We start from the raw sequence: 11,211 nt of genomic DNA on the forward strand, positions 1-11,211 counted from the left end.
CAGGGGCAACTCTGTTTCCTTACCTTTTCTAGCTTCTAGATGCTGCCAACATTCCTTGGCTTGTGTCCCCCTTACATCTTCAAAGGTAGTAAAGTCTTGACTCCTTATAGCACATCATTCTGGCTTTCTATTTGCCTCTATCTTGTATTTTTAAGAACCATGTTGAATACCTTAGGCCCAATCACATAATCCAGGAAAATTTCCTTATTTTAAACTACTGTTTGAGTTTGCTAAGCCTGACATTAAGCAAAATACCAGAAATGGATTAGCTTTTATAAGGGGCATTTATTTGGTTATAAAGTTACAGTCTGAAGGCCATAAAATATCCAAGGTAAGGCATCAACAATCAGGTACATTCACTGAAGGATGGCTGATGGCATCTGGAAAACCTCTGTTAGCTCAGAAGGCTGGTGTCTGCTTGCTCCCAGGCTGCATTTCATAATGGCATTCTCCAAATTGTCTGCATCAGCTTCCAACAGCCATCTTCAAAATGTCTATCTCAGTTACAGCTTCTCCAAAATGCCACTCTTAGTTGCTCTCCAAGATGTCACTCACAGCTACTCTTCATCTGGGCCTGTGTGGCTCTTTTTAAAGTACTCCAGTAATCGAATTAAGACCCATCCTGAATGTGTGGGACAATATCTCCATGGATATAATCCGATGAAAGTTCTCACCCACAGTTGATTGAGTCACATCTCCATGGTAACACTATACCAAGAGATTTCAATGTAATCAACACTAATAAGCCTGCCCCCACAAGATTGAAACAAAGAAAATGGCATTTTGGGGACATAGTACATCCAAACTGGCATGATTACTTAACTTAATCACATTTGCAAAATCCCTTTCTCCATGTAAGATAACGTAGTCACAGTTTCCAGGGATTAGGAGGAGTACATCTTTGGAAGCCTCAATCTGTTAAACACAGAGAGTAAAGACTTACCATCTTTTCCACCTGTTACACCCCTCACAAATTCCTCTTTTTGCCAACTCTAACCAAGAACCATATGGAGAAGGGGATCCTGAGATTCATAGTTCCCAGCCTTAATCAAGTTGACATGTACAATCTTGTAGAAATTCATTTTTTCTTCTTGCCATGAAATCACTATAGGACAATATAGCTTCATTTAATTTTGATATCAAGGTACTTAAAATGTTTCCTTTTAAAGTGTGTAAAGAACAACAGAATAAAGAACACACTGTTATCTTCCATTTCCTAGGACTTGCCTTACATGCTTAAGTGACAAAACTACAAAAATGAAGGAACAAGCATATTGAAAATTTATCCAGTAGACAGTCTAAGTGTGATTGGTGAGGGCAAAATGAATAAGTTGCAGCCTGGGTGAAATATGTGTTCTGGAGGATATCACAAGATAAGCTGAGAGATATTTACTGGGGATCTCTAGAGATGAGCAAGTTTTGTGGATGTTTCCTCAAAATTTGACACCAAAACAAATGGATAGATTAGAGGAGAAAGATCAAACATAGTAAAATCTGGAATATGTCTGCCCATCTCCTTGAAAACCCACTACCCCCAGTGAAGATAACCTCTAAATAAAGAAACTGATTTTAAAATATTTTGGTTTTGTGGGATGGGAGATGGCAAAACAAAACTATCTTTTGTTTACTGTTGACATATGTAAAACTCAGAAAGATTACAGAGCACAGGGTAAGTGAATATAAATACAAAGAAAGCGGGAATTATGGTATTAATTTGAGGCAAACTAGGAGATAAATTAAAAAGCATTAAACAAGAAAGAGTTACTTTTAATTGAAGAAGAGTATCATCCATCATGAAGTTATATAGTCAATATATTTAACAAAATAAAAACTATATAAAGAGACAATAAAATAAAAATAAATGTGAAAGTTTAATATGTTTTTAGTGTTTCCTCAGCAGATAGAAAAAAAATGTAGAAAATAAGGCGGTAATCATATAGATTTTTGATATGGAAATCTAAATTTTACAAAAGCACATGCTAAAATTCCCTTTCGCAAAGTGCAAAAGAACTTGGATAATTTCTAAAAGTTAGAAAGAGTAAAGGCCTTTTTTAAAACAAAAAGAATAAAACTTTAATATTAAATTATTAAAGAAGTAATTCATAAACTATTATATTTACCTATATAATTCTTTGATCAAAGTGGAAAGCAAAACTAAAGTCACACTAAAAAATAACAAAAGCAGGAATCATGCATTTTGAAGTATATGGCCTGGTCCAAATTTGAAATATGATCTCATGTTCTTATCATTATGAAATAAAAAATAGTGTAAACTGATCAACCAAGCATTTAACTCCAAGAGTTAGAAAAAATAAAAAATAATCTTAAAGATAGTTGAAAAATGGGTTTCATAAAAATAGAAGCAAAAATTGATAACAGAGAAAAGTAAAGCTGATTAAAAAAATCAAGGATCTAGTCCTTGTGGATGGCAGAGGGTCATGTAAACATAAGGACAAATTAGTAGCAAATATAAAGTAAAAATAAGAAAGTATAAAGTATACAATATTATGAATTTTGTCTCTTGATCATTAAATGTACAAACAAGTGCTCCAGATCATAGCAGAGGTCTGTTTCACAGTGTCATTCAAGGTCTCAAGTTGTCAGGGCCTCTGCTCTTTAGATTATATATTTTACAAAGTCACCTTGAGCAACTACATACAGTTGTTAGTTGCTGGTGAGAAGGTGGAGAAGCAATGAGTGTTTTAAACATCCCAGTCTGCGAGTTTCACATATAAATCACCAATACATTTCATTGGTGAGAACTAGTCACACTGTAGTACCTAGCTACAAGAAGGGTGGGAAATGTAATCTGTGGTGAGCACCCACTTCAAACCAACAACACTATGCAACAAGAACTCTATGTTGAAAAATATATCCCGAGCCTGAGGACCTCTCATCAGCTTTATTGCTACTACCCTGTTCCTAGCAATGATCTCTCTTGTCTGGATTACAGATCTTGCTTTCACCCTAGTGCTCTGTAATACATTGTAAACTCAGAAACCAAAGTGGTCCTCTTAAAACGTGTCTGGTCATGCTGCTGCACTGCTCAGAACCCTCCATTAGTATTTTTCTCAGGGTAGAAGCCTTTCAATGGCTCACAGAGTTCACCCCTTCTCTGTCATGCCTCTGATCTTATACTCCAATATCATGGCTCAGGGTTCCAGCCCCAAAGGCTTCCAGGCTATCCTTGAAGCACTCCTTAAATGCTTTCATTAAAGTCCTTAGTCCTGGCTGTTTCATATGCTGAGAAAACTTCCCCTCAAACACCCAAACATGACTAAACCCCTTAATCACCATCATGTGGATTTTGCTTAGCTATCACCTTCTCAATACAACTGACCCTAAGCCTGTGGCACTCCTTGGCTCCTTCACCCTATTCTATTCTTTTCTAGATTTTTCCTTAATACCACAGTCTAAAATGTTATATAATTTACTTATTTATCATGTTAAATATTTCTGTGCATCTCACATCAGTGGAATACAAATATCAAAAAATCAAGGAATTTTCTCTTTTGTTCATTGATACCAAATAACTAAAACAATGACTGGTATATAGTAGGCACTCAGTAAGTATTTGTTAGATGGATGAATGAATTAATTAATGATTTATAAGCACCAGGTTAGAATGCTGAGAAATGGGTAAAAATAAATATAAACAAATTAATGTAAATTTTATTGAAATTTAAAAATTAGTGGGGACAGACAGATTATTAAATAAATGATGGAATAATTAGTTTATATTTTACATAATTAAAGTTAAATTCTTGTCTCAAACCACACATACAGAAGCAAATTCTTAATGAGTTAAATTGTTGAGTGTAAATATTTCACACTCAACTTTTATGTGAATAAAATATTGCATGAACTTTTATGTGAATTGCTATATAATCCACCCATGCAAGTTAAAATAACACTTGCTGCTGAAATCTTAGTGGTTCAACACAATAGACATGCATTTCTTGCTCATATAACAGTCCAATGCAGACCTGGAAGAAGGCCTTCATTATGGTGATTCAGTGACTCCACACCATCCTCTGGGATCTTTGTTTCCAACTAGTCAGCAAGCAAAAAGCAAATAAACATGCAAGAAAACATAGAGGATCAACCTGGGGGACTTCTATTGTCCAGACTTAGATTCACTGCACCACCATATTCCCTTATAGAGACCTCAGCCACTTAGTTACAGAAACTGCAAGGGAAAGTGAAAACTATGTCTATTTTTAAAAACACAAAAAGAACTGGGAATTGGATTTAGGGACGGCATGGCAGATCTGTCACCCAACATTTGGAGAAGGACCTTTTTTATCTTAACACTAATGAAGGAACTAAGAAGACACAGACATTTAAATTATTAGCATGTTATAAAGGAAAATAATCAAAATTAGATGGGAAACAACAAACTTTAAGGAAAAATGGGGCATGTATAATGGACAATCAGTCTGTTAATATAAGTATCAAATATTAATTAAGCTCTTATAACAATAGTTTAGAATACTGGTATAATAGCAATTAAGACAAAAATTGTTCTCTCATGGAGCTTAAATTTCAGTGAGTTACTAGTCTTAAACATAGAGTTAATAGAAAAACATTAACTTCAAGTCAAAAATATGTTTATCCTGATAGAAAAATAGATGATACAAATAAACAGAATTAAAGTAATTCAAATGTCCAAGAAACAGGTAGTGTTTAGCTTCACTAGGTCCCAAGGGTATTTAAATTAAAACAATGAGATATTTCTGCATCTTTCAAATTGACTAAGTGTAACAATCCATGGTGAGACTATACATATGTGAGGCTTTCATTCAATGTTCTTGGTTAGGTTTCTAGAATTCCAGAAATAGGGATGTTTGTATTTGTAGAGACTAAGTGGTCGTAGAAGATCAAGGGAAATTGGGAACCAGGGATGGGCAGAAGAGAGGACAATTGGTGCTGTCTGCTTGCTTTCTGGTATGTGTAGCCCTTGAGTCTTGAGGTTGCCTGTGTCCATATCTGTTCAAAACTTCTTTGGAGAGACCTAATGCATTCATGCCAAGCAGGAAGTATGAAAGCATAAAAGTATGATTTTAGAGTCAGATATAAAATGTATGACAAGGTGCAAGTGAGCACACTAGTACTACTACAGGGCAGCTAGTTTCTATTCCCACCAAATAAAACCCTAAATTAACAAACACAAAGAGGAAAAAAAAAAGAATATATATATATATATATATATATATATATATATATATATCCAAAATATTATGAAAGTAAGCTGTTAAAATCCAATTAAGGAATCACATTCTAAATTTCAGTACACTGATGAAATTATATCTTCATTTTTCATAGTCACTATAAAATAGTATGTTAAAAGGATAACAGGATATTAAATGAGTTCATATGTAAATTAAGTTTAATTAATTTGTATACAATTGAAAATAAAAACTCATGCAGTATATAGTTATATTAATGTTGCTTGCATAGACTTTTTTTTATTAAATTCAGTTTTATTGAAATACATTCAGACACCATACAATCATCCATGGTATACAATCCACTGTCCACAATATGTTAACATAGTTATGCGTTCATCACCACAATCTATCTCTGAACATTTTACTTACATCAGAAAGAACCAGAACAAGAATGAAAAATAAAAGTGAAAAAAGAACACCCAAATCATCCCCCCATCCCATCCCATTTGTCCTTTAGTTTTTATCACCATTTTTCTACTCATCCATACACTAGATAAAGGGGGTGTAATCCACAAGGTCTTCACAATCACACTGTCACCCCTTGTAATCTACATTATTATATAATTGTCTTCAGGAGTCCAGACTGCTGGGTTGGAGTTTGGAAGTTTCAGGTATTTACTTCTAGCTATTCCAATACATTAACACCTAAGAGGTGTTGTCTATATAGTACATAAGAATGTCCACCAGAGTGACCTCTCAACACCATTTGAAATCTCTCAGCCACTGAAACTATTTCATCTCATTTTGCATCCCCCTTTTGGTCAGGAAGATACTCTCAGTCCCATGATGCAGGGTCCACATTCATCCCCGGGAGTCAAATTCTGCATTGCCAGGGAGATTTACAACCCTGGGAGTCGGGTCCCATGTAGCAGGGAGGGCAGTGAGTTCATCTGTCAAGATGGCTCAGTTAGAGAGAGAGAGGGCCACATCTGAGCAACAAAGAGGTACTCAGGGGGAGACTCTTAGGCACAATTACATGCAAGTTTAGACTCTCCTTTGCTTGCATAGACTTTATAACAGATTTCACCTAAAATATTCCATTATCAGGGATGTTGTCATCAATTACAACAGTGATTTATAGTGCAATGGTACTCAATATAGCCATTAGCAAATAACATATAATCCAGAACTAAAAGTCATTCTAGGGGCAAGAAGAGATAACTATAATTCTTTTATGAACAGACTTAGAAGAGTGGATTAGTGAAATATCAAAGGGCCATAAATAAAATATTCACTATTCCAAAATAACCACTGAATTTTACATTGTGTGGGAAAGAAACATAATAGAAAAATATTCAACATATTCTGGTTATTTCAGATTTCGTAGACCTAGAAGGTCCTGGGTTTACAACATGCTTCTCTGGCCTATTATATCATTATTTTCTTTTAAATTACATATTATTTGTTCTCTACTCACTGAAAAGATAAATAACACTTTTCCTTAAATTATCAAAAAGAAATTATAAACCCCTACCCTTTCTATTGGACTATGTATCTCATCATAGGTGGTAACTTTCTACTTCATTTAATTAAAAATGTTCTACTGATAGCTTTGTTCATGGCCTCCTTTACATCCTTATTCCTAAGCCTGTAGATCATGGGGTTCATCATAGGAATTACTGTGGTGTAAAACAGCCACAATTTTCCCCTGCTCCACAGACTCCTCGACTGGGCTTCTAAGATACATGAAGAAGAACGTTCCATCAAATATGGTGACAGTGGTCAGGTGGGACCCACATGTGGAGAAGACTTCCTTTCTTCCTTCTGAAGAATGCATTTTGAGGATGGCAATTAGGATAAATATGTAGGAGATGATAATGATCAATAAAGAACAAGAAAAGTTGAGACATGCTAATGTGCACATGGTATATTCTTTAATAAAGGTCCCTGCACAGGCCATTTTGATGAGGGCTGAGTCTGCACAGCAGAAGTTGTTGATCTCAGTTTCCACAAAAGTACAAACCATGGGTCCAAAGTGTGGAGATCAGACTAATAAGGAAGCTGCATATACAAGGGAAAGAAAGCAGTCTAATACAGATAGTCCTTGACATTCTGCTGCCATAAAGAAGAGGGTTGCCAATTGCCATGTATCTGTCAAAGGCCATCATGGCAAGGATGAAGACCTCTACATGGACAAAGGCAATGATGAAAAAACATTGCACAAGGCAAAAGGGTAGGAAATGGTTTTTCTCTCAGGTACCAAGTTTTCCAACATTTTAGGTGTGACATTGTAGGAGAACCACACATCTGCAAACGATAAATGACTGAGAAAAAAGTACATCAGGCTATTGAGCTGGGGACTGATCCTGATTAATATGATCATGCCAATATTCCCAATCAGGGTGATAATGTACACAAGTAAGAAAACCACAAAGAAAAGGAGTTACAATTCAGGATGACTGGTTAATTCCAAAAGAATATATTCTGTCACATCAGTAAAACTGAGCATTTCTTTAAATTTGATCCAGATAGAGATACATTTAATCTAATAAAATAAATAGAAATCAGTAAATACACATGACAAATACAGCCATTCCACATTTATATTATCTTTTCCTATGCATTCCCTTTCCAAGCCTCTCCTATTTTTCTGTTTCCCTCTCTCTTCTTTCTCACATATCTTTTATCAAAAGTGTTTATTTTTCTTATGCATATATATATATGATGTTGTTACACAGAAAGTATTAAAATAATAGGAAGTTTTAGAAATATAGTAACAGAACTTCTAGTGTTTAGTTTTTATTTATCTGCATAGATTTCAGAAGAACTTTTTTTCTTGCTTTCTCCTGGGAAGAAAAATAACTTTTTCATTGATCCAACATTTAGAAGATGCATATGTTTTATTTATTCACTAGTTTTGTAAAACTCAGAAGGTGTGCAATATATTAGAAGCTTAAACTTAATCAAAGTTACTGGCAAAAAATGTTCTTCCATAATCAGAGAGTAAAATATTATCTCCAGTTTGTTACATTGCAAATTTTAGGTACTTATTGTAAAAAGACTTCATTAAACTATAAAATAGTTTAACATAAATCCCTTACTCATATCAGAAAAAATGGGAAAAAAAAGAAAGCCCCTTTCTTTTAACAATTTTTAACAACTTTTGAGGAAGATTTGAATCCTTGTCAGCTAATATCCATACTGCCAACCAACAAGTATAATAAGAATGAGGTCAAGCATCTTCTCCTCTTTAAAATCATCTCCTCTTTTAGGCCTTGAACCATTAAATTCTATGGCAGTCTCTAATTTCCATTTCTCTCTGCCTTAAAGCTGTTGAACTTGAGATCATGAACTATGTGCTACCTTTATATTCCTTTTCATTAGCTCAGGATGATGAGAAAATGAAAGAGGACTAAATTAATCTAATGCAACCCTTTCTTGATGACTGGGATTACTCATTACAAAACTAATTTTAGTTTGGAGCTTTCAAAAAGTAATGTCTTTTGCAACTGTTAAACATTAGTCCTTATTTCAGCCTACTATGCCTTTGGAAATAGATGATAGATAAATAGAGAGATACATAGATACATAGATATTAGTTGCTATATTCCCCATTTCCTTGCTTTATTCCCCATTTCTTCTAAATTTCCTTACTTTGAGCAAAATAAGAGAAATAAAATACTGAACAAAGGCCTATATACATTTAAATTCATGGAATTTCTAAAATATATTAGAAAACTAAGGAAAAATTTGGAAGAGTTAGAGGAGGCTACTTTTGTTTTGTTACTGTTATTAAATTCAGTTGGTTATCTGTATTCTGTATACCTTCTAGCACATTCTAATACTTTAGTTTAAAAATTTTCAGCTAATTTATGAATAGAAATTTTGTTTACTTATGTAATATTTATTCATGGGCCAAAGGATTGAAAAACTGATGTTCCTCATAAAACTCTCTTGTATTTGCCACCAAAGTACAGATTAGGCTAATACCATCATGATCATCATCATCACTTCCCAGCTTGTTCCTGGTGAGGTGAATAGTGAAGATAGAATAAAGATTAACTACATGGGTATCTTTTTTGTTGCAATAAGAATTACATTTTAATGAAATCTGACAAATTTCATTAATAGTTAAATGGTTCAAGTCTGGGTCTCAGTTCTCAGCTCTGCTATTTACCAGATGTATGGCCTTAAGTCATGTATTTAATATTGCTGTGTTCAGTTTCCTCACTGGTAAATGGGAGAATGAGAGGGTCTACCTTATGGGTTGTTATAAGGATTAACTAAGAAAATATGCATGAAGTATTATAGAAAGTACAGTTTAATGAAGCCCCCAAGCTTTGTGTTCCAGTCCTGATTCTGGTATTAAATTCCTTTATCTGGGGCTCAATTTCCTGTAGTGTAAATTGTAGGAGATTGGTTGGTCAAGGGACTTCTACCAATGCTTAATAATCCATTAAGAGAAACAAAATTATATTTTTTCATGTTGCATTGTACTTTGAGAAAAATTAGTTAATAGTTGCTTGTTGGTTTGTTTTTTTTCCCTTAAGAGCTTCTAATTCATATGAAGGTGACTAAAGAGGAGTCATCAGAAAAACATGGATATCTTCAGAATTTTTATAAAGAAGCCTCTGATTGCTCTAATGTCATCCACTTACGGGTTACTGGCTAAGAAATCTATGCATCTCAGTCAGAAGGTTCTCAGCTTTTATCAGATATATTGATGTAAGTAACTCAGATTATGATTGTTTTACTTAGATAAACACGAACATAATATGCAGGATGAGAAAAAGATTAACATGTCTCTCAAATTTTCCTGTAAGTTCACAATTTTCTTGTTACATAAATGCAAATGTAGTTGAATAGAACTACTTAGAAACTCTGACTTTTAGTCTTTAGTATTCTCCAGCCTCTTGTTTTGAACATATTACTTTAGGATTCACCTATTTAGAAGGAGATTTGTAGTTATAATATGCAGTATTCAGATTATAAGAGGTGATATATACAGATATATTCTGCACTCCTCAGATTAACTATTGAACATATACACATACACATTTATATATACAACCATATACCATTTGTTTAAAAACAACTCATCAAATCGTTTATCATTTTAAAGGTGAACACTTCCTATAGGTACAAAGAAGATGCATAAAGCACTAAAAGGAAAATTTCTTTAAGATATTCTAAAGCATAGGTGGACAGCAAGAGAAAGAAAATTATATAAAATCTATTACATCCAGAAATATTTAGAGGTAGCACAAATTTGCATTTGCATTTGGTTTCCAAAAAAAGGGAGAAAATGTATATTTAGCTGAAGGTTTTAATATAAATATTTTTAAAGAATATATTTCTTCTCAGATTAATATCTAATTTACAATACAGAGCATTGTGATTGTTTTCTTTAAAATGATGTGTTTAACTCATCTCTCAAACATGATTCCTCCTTTTAAAAGTTGGGTACCTTTTGAGGATTAAATAAATTGAGCTCAATGGAATAGAACAGTGTCTAGCACACATAAAACAATAAAGAGTGTTAGCTATTATTGTAATTCTTATTAAACTTGACACATTTCTAATAGTTTCTTCACCAATTCTCTCTCACCATAACACTCTCGTTGATCTATCTATTGACAGCACACTTGGCTCTTGCCAAATTGAGTGACTCATTACTAAAACATTCATTAATTTTAAATCACATGCATGCCACTAATCTATCTCAGTAACTGGAAATAGATGTTATTAGTAGCAAATTGGGATTTAAAGCCATTTTTATTTTGTTTCATTGTTATTTATACATGACTTTTTCTCTGTAAGTTATATGTTTAATACTTTCCAGAAAAATCACTGGTTCTTCTCTCATCCATCATTAGCTGTTACCAACATCCTGTGTCTTGACTATAGAGATATACTCCTTTCCTACCCATTGTCTTCTGAGATCTGTCCTTCTCTCCTCATTCTCTGGGGTTTGCCCCTATATTAGATGACTACTGCTCATCTCCTCCTTGGAATTTATGTGATAGAAATAAAATGGAGC

General features: G+C 33.8%; 1 pseudogene; it reads right to left on the reverse strand.

Annotated features, from left to right (window-relative positions):
* Positions 1-6,752: 6,752 nt before the first annotated feature.
* LOC119511342 lies at positions 6,753-7,680 on the reverse strand (annotated as a pseudogene).
* Between the last annotated feature and the right edge of the window lie 3,531 nt (positions 7,681-11,211).

Source organism: Choloepus didactylus, chromosome 16, assembly GCF_015220235.1.
Source record: "Choloepus didactylus isolate mChoDid1 chromosome 16, mChoDid1.pri, whole genome shotgun sequence".
Taxonomy (NCBI): Eukaryota; Metazoa; Chordata; class Mammalia; order Pilosa; family Megalonychidae; genus Choloepus; species Choloepus didactylus.